Source organism: Macaca thibetana, chromosome 17, assembly GCF_024542745.1.
Source record: "Macaca thibetana thibetana isolate TM-01 chromosome 17, ASM2454274v1, whole genome shotgun sequence".
Lineage (NCBI taxonomy): Eukaryota > Metazoa > Chordata > Mammalia > Primates > Cercopithecidae > Macaca > Macaca thibetana.
The window spans coordinates 31,885,990-31,900,394 of record NC_065594.1 but is presented as its reverse complement, the minus strand read 5'-3'; the positions used below and the strand labels follow the sequence as shown (position 1 = coordinate 31,900,394).

The 14,405-nt window shown below is 40.4% G+C and overlaps 1 long non-coding RNA gene across 3 annotated transcripts in view; it reads right to left on the bottom strand.

The window, feature by feature from the left end:
- LOC126940679 (uncharacterized) overlaps nucleotides 1–7,964 on the bottom strand; it is an 89,460-nt gene extending 81,496 nt beyond the window's left edge. Inside the window, exons 1-2 of one of the 3 annotated variants that reach the window (XR_007720879.1) lie at nucleotides 6,815–7,964; nucleotides 4,420–4,820 (exon numbers count right to left, since the gene is read on the bottom strand). This is a non-coding gene — a long non-coding RNA (uncharacterized LOC126940679). Of the gene's footprint in view, nucleotides 1–4,419 lie in introns of all 3 variants that reach the window. The other 2 variants (XR_007720878.1, XR_007720880.1) reach the window with 2 other exon arrangements.
- Between the last annotated feature and the right edge of the window lie 6,441 nt (nucleotides 7,965–14,405).

Here is a 14,405-nt window from a genome sequence, read left to right as displayed (position 1 = left end):
CATCTAAAAAAGCAACTAGGCTCATTATCAGGGCCTCTACAATCCCCACGTGATTATTCAACACCACTTCTCCAACCTCTTGTTCTCCTACTCTCTCCTCATCCACTCCATGCCAAGGTTGTTTCTGCCCCAGGGCCTTTGCACTTGCTGTTCTCCCTGACTGAAAATTTATTACTTCAGATGGAAGAAAAGACCTAAGCTCGCAGAGTATCCTCTTTTCTCACCACCCCCCACCTATGTTTCATTTCCTTTGTAGTGTTCATCAAAGTCTGAAATGATCTTATTTACTTTTTTGTTATTAGTTTATTATTTGTCTCTTTGCTACAGAATGCAAGCTCCGTGAGGGCAGGGACTTTGCCTGTATTATTGTCTGCTATACATGTAGAACCTATATCTGCCACACTGTGTTTGTGTGGTTTTTGTTTGTTTTTGAGACAGGGTCTCACTGTCACCCAGGCTGGAGTACAGTGACATGATTATAGCTCCATGCAGCCTTGATCTTCTGGTTCAAGCAATCCTCCTGCCTTAACCTTCCGAGTAGCTGGAACTATATGCACATACCACCATACCTAGCTAATTAAAAAACATTGTTTTAGAGATGAGGTCTTGCTGTGTTGGCCAGGCTAGTCTCAAACTCCTGAGCTCAAGCAATCTTTCCACCTCAAACTCCCAAAGTGCTGGGATTACAGGCATAAGCCACTGCACCCAGCCACACTGTGTGTTTAATAGATGTTTTTTGAATGCATAAATTAATAATAAATAAAATATTAATAATAGTAGCAAATACCTCAACACTTTCATGTGTTAAAGAATGGCATTAAACCATGATGTGAGAAAAGTATAAAATAGATGGAATAGATACAAGGACTAGAGCAGTTCAGGGGAGAAGGAAACCTTATGGGACAAACCCACCAGAAAAGCAACCTGTAAAGAAAGGGTAAATGTGGGGACAGAAAGCTTGGAGAAAGGAATTTACTGGAATAAATATGAAGGAAGAAGCAATACATTCAGCATGTTGGGGTCACATAAATCAACCAGAAGTTATAGAAGAGGGTTCAAGTAGGAAAATAATGGGAAAGAAGACCAGAGCCTATAGTGCAGAAGGCACTGAATGTTAGGCAACAAAAAATGATAGCATTGTTGAGTGTTATGAGCACAGATAATAAAATGACAGATGATGAAGAAAATGGTACCCATAATTATCAGAAAGTGTTGCCTGTGGGTACGGGTAAGTGTTGCCTTCTTCTGATGTCACAAGGGAACTGAATCATAGTAGGCTGCACAGGAGGTTTCTAGAGCACTAGCAACCCTGTTTTTATTGATTGGGCTAGTGCTTATACATGTATCTGTCTTACAAGTATTCTTTAAATTATGTGTGTGCGTGTGTGTATGCTTTTTTATGTATATGCTATCTTTCAGAAGAAGACATATAATTTTTTTAAAGGCACTAAAACAAGAAAATTAGAAGGATAGGCACTGGTGTCAGACTGCCTGGGCCTAAATGTCAGTTTTGCCACTTACGAGTTCTGTGTTCTATAGCATATTACTTAATTTCTCTGAGCCTCAGTTTTCCCCTGAAAAACAGTTATCTCCTGAAAATGGGGATAATATACTACTACCTCCATGGGTTTTCATGAGAATTAAATTAAATAATACAGGTAAATCATCCAGTAGAGTGCCTGGCAGATTATTTGTTCATATTAATTTTGTAGGATTTTGTATCCCAAATTGCATTTATTGGAATCATATCTTCACTATGTTGTCTATGCATAAACCAAAGAAAGTGCCATGTTACTGCTGAGAAGGCACTGATTCACCTAAGAAGAGTTGGTTGACAACCCTCCATTCCAGCAATCTGCCTATGTCCCAGCAATATATCACAGATGCTCCAGTGACTTAAAAGTTTGAAGATTCATGAGCATGCAGAGGACTCTAAGATGCAATGTATTCTAAAATGGATTATTACAAAACCATGATGGAACTGAAACCGGCCCACTACTCCCATAGACTGTTCTTTTGGATCAACATAGAAATTGGCCCTTCTGCTCTTAAAGCCTGAAACCTGTATTTGTTTTATCTGAGTTCCTTCTTCAGGAAAGGACCTTCAAGCCTCTCAAAAAAAGTATCAAAGAACTGAAACTCATTAGATCAGGGCACCAGATGTATCCTTTTCCCTCCCTAGTTCTTGTTTCAACACTTTGTCACATTTCTTCCCTGCTATATAAACCCCTAGTTGTAGTCAGTCAGGGAGATGAATCTGAGTCTGAGCTCCCATCCTCTCAACTGCAGCACCCAACTAAAGCCTTCTTCCCTGGTAATACCTGTAGTTTTGGTGATTGGCTTTCTGTGCAGTGAGCAGACAGATCTAGACTGAATCCCTGGTGTTTTGGTAACATAACTTCAAACTAAATTTGAAAAACTGTGAGATCGATGTGTCAATTATACTATTGTTAACAATTTATTTTTATGTCTATACCATCTAAAATCATATCATGATATATACACACACCAATATTGCTGCTTTTCACAGTAAGGATTTTGAAAAATTTAATGTGTAGATAGCACTTATTATAGGCCAAGCCTATTTTAGGTATTTTATAAATATTAATTCATTTAGTCCTTATAATGGCCCTTTGAGATATTTAAGGTTTTAATGTAGAGGAGTGTTAAGAGTCCAGGTCAAAAATCATGTCAGTGTATCAGGATTACCTGGTATACTAGTTTTCTAGGGCTATTGTATCACAGTAAGACAAACTAGATGTCTTAACTTACTGTGTCACAGTTCTGGAGATTAGATGTGCAAGGCCAAGTTGTTGGCAGCGCTAGTTCTTTCTGAGGGCTGTGAAGAGCAATTTCTTACGTGCCCCTCCCATAGCTTCCGGTGATCTCTGGCAAATTTTGGCACTCTTTGCCTTACAGAAGCATCATCTTGATCTCTGCCTTCACATAGTATTCTCCCTTTGTGTATGTGTGTGTGTCCAAATATCAACTTTATAAGAACACCAAGCATATTGGACTAAGGGACCCATCCTACTCTAGCATGAACTCATCTAAACCTACATAATTACATCTATAATGAGCCTATTTCCAGATGAGTTCACATTATGAGGTACTAGGGGCTAGACATCATCATATGAATCTGGGAGACTCAGTTCATCCTATAACACCTGGAAAGCTGTTAAAAATAAAGACTCCAATGTGATACATCTTGTCAGAAACTCTGGGGGTGGGGCCTGTTTTGTAATAAACTTCTTGGGTAATTACGGTGCAGCCATCTTGTGGCAAGTCCATACAGTTATACTTGGAAACAGTCAATATAGCCAAGGGGATAATATGGAGAGTTTCTTAGCAATGCAAAGGGAGGTATAACTGTGAAGAATGCATGACCAGGCTTAATGAATATTTGAGTGGATGGAAAAGTAAAGAATAGGGTCCAGTCTAGTTTGAGAATTCAAGTCTTAGTGGCAGGAAAGGGTTATAAAAATATTGAATCATTCCAGAAAAGAAAATGATTTCCTCCTTCAACGCTGAAATCAGTATATATGAAGTGCTCAGTGAGTGAAGCCATCGCCCTAGGTACCAGAAATCCAAAGATGAATGAGATGCCATGCCTTACCCCAAGGAGTTCACAACCTATTGGGGAAGGGGGCAGATAAAAAAATTAAAATACAGGCCAACTGCGGTGGCTCATACCTGTAATCCCAGCACCTTGGGAGACCAAGGCAGGTGAATCACAAGGTCAGGAGTTCAAGACCAGCCTGGCCAAGATGGCGAAACCCCGCCTCTACTAAAAATGCAAAAATTAGCTGGGTATGGTGGCGGGCACCTGTAATCTCAGCTACTCAGGAGGCTGAGGCAGAGAATTGCTTCAACCTGGGAGGTTGAGGTTGTAGTGAGCCAAGATCATGCCACTGCACTCCAGCCTGGGTGACAGAGTGAGACTCCGTCTCAAAAGATAATAAAATAAAATAAGGTAAGATAAGATAAAATAAAATAAAATTTGATAAGGACTGTAATCCAGAAGACCAAGTTCCTATGGAGGAATCCAGGGAAAGATGGTGGGTTTCTTTAGAGTCACTCAGAGGTGACTTCAGGCTCAGGCATTCAGGAGGCTTAGACTCAAGAGAGAGCCAATCTATTGACATCTTGTCCTACAGAATAAAGGTGAACCAAAAGTGGGATCCCCATTCAGTCTTGGTACAAACAGGACCAAGATGGAGGACTGCTGCTCTTGTTTCTGCTTATTGTACAGGAATGTGCAGAAGTAATGGAAAATATTCAGCGCACCAGGTGGCTGTCATCCCTGTGATGATTCTTCCCTTTTATAGGTTAAATGCTTTTGTTTTTGTTTGTTTTTCCCAGTTCCTGTTCTCTCTGATATCTGTCCACTAAGATATTCAATACCAAGTAGAAACTTACTGAGTTTTTGTAAAGAAGCAAATATAATTGATGGCAAAGAAATTCATGGAACTTCAGGAATTATCTGCCAAGTCATTGTCATCCCTACTCCTCCAGAATGGTGTGTTTGCTATGGAAACAGATCATATTAAAATCAGAAGTTAGTACTCCAGTAATATTCAATGGAGCCTTTTCTAGGATTTTTTTTTTTATCTTTGGAAGTCTGTCTACGAGTTGGCAAGAAGAGATTACATGTGTTTATCTCTTGTAGTTTCCCAATTTATTTAGAAAAAGGATATAGATTTAAGCAAAACTTAGGTGGCTGCAGAGAGCAGGAGAAGCATCTTTCCACATTTTTCCTCTTGTTCCTTGTTCCTCCTGAGTAAAGCTGTTGCTGGTCTTTGCACATAGACCACATAGACCTGCCAGAGTTGGGAAAGAATAATTATTGCTATTCCACAGCTTTTATATACTTAGGTTTACATTTTCCTTCAAGAAGATCTTACAGTACTTATTTATGGATTTATTACTGTACTAGCTTTCTATTGCTGCAGTAAATAAATTACTCAAACACAGTGGCTTATAACAATACAAGCTTATTATCTTATAGTTCTGTAGGTTAGAAATCTGACCAGTCACACTGGATAAAAGTGTATTTGTCAAGGTGCTGCCAGGGCTGTGTTCCCTTCTGGAGCCTCTAGGCGAGGATTAGTTTCCTTGCTTTACCTACCGGGCTACCTGCATTCCTTGGTTTACAGCCCCTTCTTCCATCTTCAAAACATTATCACTCAAATCTCTGTTTTTATAGTCACACCTCTTCTGATTCAGTTCCTCATGTTTTCTTCTTATAAGAACACTTGTGATTATATTGAGCTCACTCAATAATCCAGAATAATCTTCCTATCTCAAGATCCTTAATTTAGTAACATCAGCAAAGTCCTTTTGCCATAAAAAATAATATAAACACAAATACTGGGGATTAGGACATGGGATTCTTTAGAGAATGAGGAGAAATTGTTCATATACCACACTAAGGAGGTGTTTACAAGTTTTTGGTTCTCTTGATTTTCAACCTCACTCTATTTCCAAGAAGACCATATCTTCATCTCATGGAGAGAGCCTATTAGCCATTCCTGAATAATACATTTGACTCCAGTTTGCACAGGCTTCGGAAAGCCAGACCCTAGCAGCACCAAATGGATTTTTCACCTAAGATACCCAGTTTTTTAAAAGAGGAAGGCAGATAAGATTAATAACTTAACGAAATTAAGTATGTCTTTGCACCATTAAACTTCAGTGTAAATTTCTTGTGTCTCCAGCAGAGCTTAGCATATTGTCTTGTACATAGTAGGTATAGAGTAACTTTAATATTAAGAGTGAAATAACTTGTTACAAAAATAAGTGCAATTTTACATGCCAATATCTTTGCATGGCAGTATCGCAATTAATTTTTTTTAAAGGATTTTAGTCAGATTGCAGGGACATAAAAACACTCATTTGCAGTTATTACTGGAAAAGTGGGAGAAACTCCCACTTCAACATGGTCCTCTAAACTTCTTAAATAACACGTTGAAACAAAAAACAAATAGAAACATGCGTTTATAAAAAATGCATACCTTTAGAAGTATTTTACATAGGCATGTTTTTCCAAATATTTACTTGAATGCTTGATAGTGACAAGTGAAGGTAAAACATTTTAAGGTGAATTGACCGCTTTCCTGGCACAGGAAAGTGTACAAAACTAGAGGTGTTAACTCAATGCTACTCAAACAGCATTTTATCTTTTGCTTGCCATCCCCTCCTACTCTTTCTAAAATAAATGTGGTAATTGAGCCTTGTTCATTTTGTTTCATTTTCTATGAAAATCAAGTCCCATTCATATCTCTACATCCTACAAGTTAGTTGTAAATCTAGACATAGGTAAGAGCAAACTCATTTCCAATAATATACTTAAAATTTTCCCCCACAAAGCAATGAAAATAATAATAATAATAAATACGGACTCAAAATTTTCCCCAACCCCTCCATCTCACGTCACATAGGAAAGTAGCAGCCATTCGCACTACCACCAAACATTTCTGGGTCTAGCAATCTCTTCATTCTACAATCTTAAGGGAAAGAAAAAACATTTTTCTTACATACTCTTTAAAATTAATAGTATACAATACATTTTCTTTCTGAGAGTGGGAGAATGAAATGTAAAAACATGCTTATTTGTTCTCTCTGCTGAAAATATCTAACATTAGAAGAAGAAACTTTGGTTTCCACAGAAAATATTGGCTTCCCCATTAGCCATCTGCTAGATGGTGGGAATGTTCTGTGTGGCTTTCTCAGCTGGAACATTTGGAAAATGAATACATTGTTGCAAAAACTCACATTGTTGGCCATAATGTTTGTGATCATGTTGTTGACTTACCAGATGTCCTGGAAATTCCTGGGGTGGAAGTATCTCCAGTCGTTCCAAATCCCTCTGTCATGTTGCAGAATGGTGTTTGATATACATGACTCTTAGCTATTTCTCATTGTTTACTATGGAAATTTTCATTCAGTCAATCATTCTGTAGACTGACACAAGATGGAAATAGACACCATGGAACATGTTATCCCAACTTGCACACCTGTGCATAAAAGACCTATTATTTACCATTCTTCAAAATAATTTCTTCTCCAACCCCAACTACGTGTATATGTCTATCCATATTTAAGATTAGATAGGATGACCTTCATTGTGCTTATCTCCAGCTGGTAAAGAAGCAACAAAGTCTAACAGTTGAATGCTTTGCTCACTCATGCCTGAGAAGTTTGTTCAAAATGTGAATAACCCCTGTTTTCAGTCTGGGCCTTCCCTTTTGAAATTAGATTAATGGAGTGATGAATAAAGTAAAAAAAACTCTTCTACACTTTTGCATGCAAATAGATTGGACTTTGCCTCTTGCAAATGGAATTATCTCTTACCAGTCTGTTTCTCTACTTGTTTTCATTTAAAGCAAGAGAATACTCTGAGCAGAATGAGAACATGTTCTAAGTGGGGATTCATTTTAATACTCCATAGAATTGACTGCCATATGTATGATTATTCTGACATAATCATACATGACTATAGGTACTTGCCAAACTACACTTCATGATTAATTTTAACTTTTATTTCTATCAAAAGGATATAGCATGAGGATTTATATCCCCAGAGGTTTTTAAAGCACAACAATTTATCTTTGAGGCCCCTATTCCACCACACAACTCCAGTTCATTTGCTTCTTGGAGTTTGCATGCTGCCGCAGCAAGTAGGTGACTCATCCACTCCTACGTCTCTCATCTTTACCAGCATCCTCCGACCTGTCCATCCTCTGGCCCAGTGCTCTGCCATCGGTGTGCACAATTGCTACTGAGATAACTCGATGTCCCAAAGGCCCCTTTGGGTCTGGTGGTTCTTGCTGTTGCTTACAGACAGGGAATACCTGATAAGCTATTTATGGCGTATATTCTTAAACAGGCCTCACAGCCATCTTCTTGTTACCAAAGCACCAGGGGATCTGGTGAGGTCCTGCTGCTCACCAAACAGAAAGCCAGTCACTAAGCCAACGAGTATTGCCAGGGAAGAAGGCTTTCATTGTGTGCTGCAGCCAAGCAAATGGGAGATCAGTCTCAAAAGTATCTCCCTGACTGACTAAAATTAGGGTTTAAATAGTAGGGAAGAAATATAATGACATGCAGGAAAACAGGAATTAGGAAGAGGTAAGGAAGAGGAGTTGGTAAACAGGAAGAGCAGGTGGTCACTTAGGCAATCATGACAGGTGAGGGGTCTGGTGTCTCATTGTCCAGATGTGGCAATCTGGCAAGTTTCAGTTTCTTTATACTATCTCAAAGGCCTGATGGTTGATTTCCTGAGAAAAGAACTCACATAGGACAAATACAACTTTCTTAAGTTTTAAGACTGGGAGGATTATCTTCTATGTTTATTGAGAAGAAACCATTAAATACCAGTTCTATGGGACAATTAGGTTGGTTTCACCTCACTGAGTTTCTCCATTGTCGGCGTGATACGATTTGGCTCTGGGTCCCCACCCAAATCTTATGTTGAATTGTAATCCCCAGTGTTGGGGATGGACCTTGAGGGAGCTTATTGAATCATGTGGGCAGATTTCTCCCTTGCTGTTCTCATGACAGTGAGTGAGTTCTCATGAGATCTGGTTGATGCTGGGCATGGTGGCTCATGCCTGTAATCCTAGCACTTTGGGAGGCAGAGGCGGGTGGATCACCTGAGGTCAGGAGTTTGAGACCAGCCTGGCCAACATGGTGAAACCCTTTTTCTACTAAAAATACAAAAATTAGCCAGGCATGGTGGCGGATACCTGTAATCCCAGCTACTCGGGAGACTGAGGCAGGAAAATCGCTTGATCCTGAGGGGAGGAGGTTACAGTGAGCTTAGATCATGCCATTGCACTCCGGCCTGGGTGACAGAGCAAGAGTCCATCTCAAAACAAAACAAAACAAAAAAAACAGAAAGCACATGGCACTTCCCCCTTCACTCTGTCTCTCTCTTTCTCTCCTGATGCCATGTGAAAACATGCTTGCTTCCCCTTCACCCTTCACCATGATTGTAAGCTTCCTGAGGCCTCCCCAGTTGTGCCTTCTGTACAGCCTGTGGAACTGTTAGTCCATTAAACTATTTTTCTTTATAAATTACCCAGTTTCAGGTAGTTCTTTATAGGAGTCTGAGAACAGACTAATACAGGGAGTCTCCATTATGGAGAATGGGCTTAATCACCCTTTTCCTTAGCTTTTTTTTTTTTTTAAAAAAATATATTATTACACTTTAAGTTGTAGGGTACATGTGCATAACATGCAGGTTTGTTACATATGTATACTTGTGCCATGTTGGTGTGCTGCACCCATCAACTCGTCAGCACCCATCAACTCGTCATTTACATCAGGTATAACTCCCAATGCAATCCCTCCCCCCTCCCCCGTCCCCGTGATAGGCCCCGGTGTGTGATGTTCCCCTTCCCGAGTCCAAGTGATCTCATTGTTCAGTTCCCACCTATGAGTGAGAACATGCGGTGTTTGGTTTTCTGTTCTTGCGATAGTTTGCTGAGAATGATGGTTTCCAGCTGCATCCATGTCCCTACAAAGGACACAAACTCATCCTTTTTTATGGCTGCATAGTATTCCATGGTGTATATGTGCCACATTTTCTTAATCCAGTCTGTCACTGATGGACATTTGGGTTGATTCCAAGTCTTTGCTATTGTGAATAGTGCTGCAATAATCATCACTGGCCATCAGAGAAATGCAAATCAAAACCACAATGAGATACTATCTCACACCAGTTAGAATGGCAATCATTAAAAAGTCAGGAAACAACAGGTGCTAGAGAAGATGTGGAGAAATAGGAACACTTTTACACTGTTGGTGGGAGTGTAAACTAGTTCAACCATTATGGAAAACAGTATGGCGATTCCTCAAGGATCTAGAACTAGAAGTACCATATGACCCAGCCATCCCGTTACTGGGTATATACCCAAAGGATTGTAAATCATCTTCCTTAGCTTTTATATGCCCTTCTTAGGTTGTACTGCCTCCTCATCACCCCTCCTGCAAACAAAGCCCACAACGTATCTCCTGGGCCCACTGAGGTCCCTGTTCTCACTCCCTCTTCATCTCTTTTCATTCTCCTTTATTACCTTTCATTCCACCTTGGAGAATTCACTAATCTGGAGGGCATTGCCTGTATAAGAACAATCTCCTTAAACAGACAAGGTTTGAGAACCTAAACTTGTATATGGCTTTTTTTTACCCTTATTCTTCCCCTGAGGTGAAAATTACAAAACCAACTATTTGCTTGAATGCAGGAATGGAGTTGGGAAAGAAAATACAGGAAGGAGAAATTTAAAATCATATTCATGTCTAAAAAATATTATGCCACCACTTAGCTGTAATCAGAACAGAGAAATAAACAGAAGAAAAGGCCAAAATGGAGGAAGGAGAGTTGATAACTTTAATCAGCAATTTTCTGCTGTTCAATAAACTTTACTCGAACTACCTTTTACAGAGGTTGCTATCAATATAATACACTTCCAGATTCATGGTCCCTGCTACATCATGTTCAAGTAAATCCAGGTCCCCTACTTAAAACTTTGAATTTGATAAGAATTGTCAAGAGTTATTTAACCTATGATTGATTTAATGAGTAAATACAAATTAGTGGCAAGAAAAATATTGATCACCCTATATTTTTGTCCTTCAACACCACATGCTGTTCTTATGAAAAGCTTTTTTTAATTAATAAGTGTTCTCTACTTTGGGAATATCTACATAGAAAGAAATATTATGGAAATGTAAGAATGAAGAATATACATATCTATCACCTGGGGAGATTTCACAGCTGTGTATACATATATATATCTCACCACAGACAAACTAGATCAGAATCTCTAAGGTAAGCATCTATACTATTGGTATGTTTTAAAGCTCCTCAGGTGATTCTAGCACACTCATTCCTACCTACATCTCCCATTTATACAGGTAGGTTGTGATTTCTCTAAAATACATCATCATATGTAAAAGAGCTTAAAACCACTTCTCCTGATCCTTTGTTACAAAGTACATTCGTTTCACCATACCCCACCAAATCTCAACACAGAAAGGTTCTTCTGCAGTTTATTTCAATGTCGAAGAGAACACATAGAAATACTATCAAATTTTACTCACGTGGTTTCCCACTTAAAAGCTGTAACTTTTGTTCTTATTTCCCCAAAGAATGACTCCATAGCCCACCAACCCCACCCCATCTACATGTTTGATAAATGTTAACCAACACATTTATGAGATGGCATGCCATTCTAAAATGACATTTAAAAGCTCTGAAGCTTAATTGCTGCGGATAGCCATCAATCATCACTGGGATGCCCTGGGATAGTGGACTTTGAGGTGTGCCATCCATCTCGTGGAGCCAATGTGGCTGGCTGCCGCCCCCTCTTCGTCACTGGGTGATGGGGCTGATGGAGACTGGCTGCTGCACTTTCGAAGTGCCGCCTGTTCCCTCACCTGTTCTGCATGACTACTGAACTGAGCCGTGTTGTGACAGTCTGCCTGCTCTTCCCTGTTCAGATTAATGAATACAGCTTTAGCTGTTAATTCAAAGCTAGTCAAGCTTATATCCAACAATTAGAGACCAATTTTCATATTCAGCTTGAGTGTATGTGTAGAAGGGTGTGGGAGAGGAATGCAATTTGGCATAATTTTTTATATCTAGGGCAAACCCGAAGAAGAAGGAAGAGTAAGGGACTCTGAAGATAATACCTGAAATTCTCATTGGGCCTGGCTACAGTGAAATGTTTCAAGCCTCAACATCTTTGCAAGCTACAACAATGTGACCCTGGGGGTTTGAGCTTCCTGCCCTGCAGCCAGACTGTAATCCATCAAAAATAATAAGCACACACGGCAGGCCCCTGTGCACATCTACCTTCAAGGGGGGGTCAGCAGCTAAGCTGGCATTTCAAGAAGCTCTAGAGTCAGAACCCATACTCTCCTACTCCTCATTTCCACCACAATAAGAAATGAAATTCTTACTTATATATAGAATTATGTACGTGACCTCATATGCCCCTGTTCAAGATCATCCAGGGCAATGGAGACTTAGTACTTAATTCTAAACCCTGGATTATCCTCCCTGATAAAGCAAGGGCTGCACCTGCCCCCATCTTGCATGGAAAAGCTATGTGTGGACCCCAGATGCTAAATCTGTCAAAATACATTCTTACTAGAATTTCTACCTACAGAAAGGAGAAAACAAACCTGGCCACGGTATTCCTGCCCCTGGTTACTGGTGGGAGGGGAGGTTCAGAGGAGCACATGTCTATTCAAGGTACATAATACCTTTGTCCTGGGATTTGAAATCTCCCCTTTGCCACTTTGACTGATATTCTTACAGTGGGGGGCCCGTGACTGGAGCACAATACGCAGCAGCTATAGTATGTTTAGTCGCATTGATGACTCTAGTTGCTTTCCTTATTAAATTCCTTTTTGTTCTACTTTATTTAGCAGTCGTCTCTAGTGTTGGACTAGCTCAGCCATGCAATGGGATTGTTGTCCTTCTTTGGGCAGTGTACCCTTGGGGACCATGTGGAGATGGTAGTGGTCATTCCAGTTTGAATGTCTCCATTCGGGAGGTAAAACACAGGCAGAGTCAGGGCAGCACATGCAATAGCTATTTTTCTGGATCTCTATTTTGCTCAAATGCTTGCAGTTTCTGTTTAGTGTTTTTTTTTTTTTTTTTTTTTTTTTTTTTTTTTTTTTGAGACGGAGTCTCGCTCTGTCGCCCAGCCCAGGCTGGAGTGCAGTGGCGCGATCTCGGCTCACTGCAAGCTCCGCCTCCCGGGTTCACGCCATTCTCCTGCCTCAGCCTCCCGAGTAGCTGGGACTACAGGCGCCCACAACCGCGCCCGGCTAATTTTTTGTATTTTTAGTAGAGACGGGGTTTCACCGTGGTCTCGATCTCCTGACCTTGTGATCCGCCCGCCTCGGCCTCCCAAAGTGCTGGGATTACAGGCATGAGCCACCGCGCCCGGCTGTTTAGTGTTTTTAAAGGGTGTCTATTATCTTGTCTGTAACCTAGTCATTAAAAAGACCTAACTTACAGACTGGATGCTAGGAATAAATGAGATAAATGTAAAGCACTTAGTACAATGTAGAGTGCATAGACAGAATTTAACAAATGATAGAGTGTAAAATGTGTCAATAATTGTTCCTGTGTTTTTGGAAGTTTGTATCTAATTGGGGACAAATATACAAAACAATTGAATTGGTAAATAGATGCTTGTAGACTAAGAGCTAGCTATGATCAAAGTTGAAAATCAAAGTTACTTTGATAGAGAATAACTGGGAATGAGGGGGCTGTTTTGGAATGAGGGCCATCAGGGTAAGCCATGCTGAGAAAATGCCATTTAAGCTGAGACCAGAGAAGGAAGAGCGAGAAGAGCTGGGTGAGTGGCACTCCATGCACAGCAAACAGAAATTATGAAGCCTGTGAGGTGGGAAACAGATGCGAGTGGCTGGGATGCGGAGAGAGACGGGTGAGAATGGGGTGAGGTGAGGCCGTTTGGATTGTACTCCAAGTACCTGCTACTCAAAGCGTGGTCCGCACATCACCTGGGAGCTTGCTGAAAGTGCAAAAACTTGAATGCCACCCCAGACCCCCAAGTCAGAATCTGCACTTTAACAAAAACACCTGGGTGAACTCTTTCCCATTTTGAGATTAATAAGACTGGCTTAGGAAGTCACTGAAAAGTTTAGACAGCACAGTGGTGCGATCTGCTTTATATTTCTTAAAGAATCACTTTAGATGTTATAGCAAACATTGATTAGAGGGCAGTGTTTTTATTGCTATTTTATTACTCCTTTTGAAGTCTTCTGCCTAGTTTACTGCTCATTCCAAGACTGGATCCTACTGCAATCTGGCCATCTTCCACCTGAAATCCAGCCCACTTGGCCCCAGCCCTGTGTTTCTGCTTATGCAATGCTCAGTGCCCCTGCCTACCTCCCTTGTACTTTTGAGGGTCATGTGCTCTTGTATTCGCCATATCCCAGCTCTGACCAAATTAGAAACCTCCACCCTTGTACATCCTGATGAATGCCTCTGAGGCCAGAGACAGTACCTGTCCTTGACTGTGCATGCCACATCTTCAGCTGGTTCTTCCAGACCCAGTCTCTGCCTCTGAGGTGGTTTCATGCCACATCCTTTGGTTCCCACTGCATGCCTCTTCCATGCCCCAGAAATTCTGGGACCATGTGAAAGAATGAGCATTCCAAGTGACTTTAATTAGATTCCAAAGATGAGAAAGGAGTTCACACATAAATGCTAGCCACCCTTATATTAAAAAATAAAACTTTTTAATCGATTGTTGGGGGGAGCTGTTAATGAGCTAACTACTTTTAATTTAATATTTGACAGTAATTGCAACAGAATTACATTTAACAAGACAGGAACCTCTATGGGTTTTTAGCAGGCA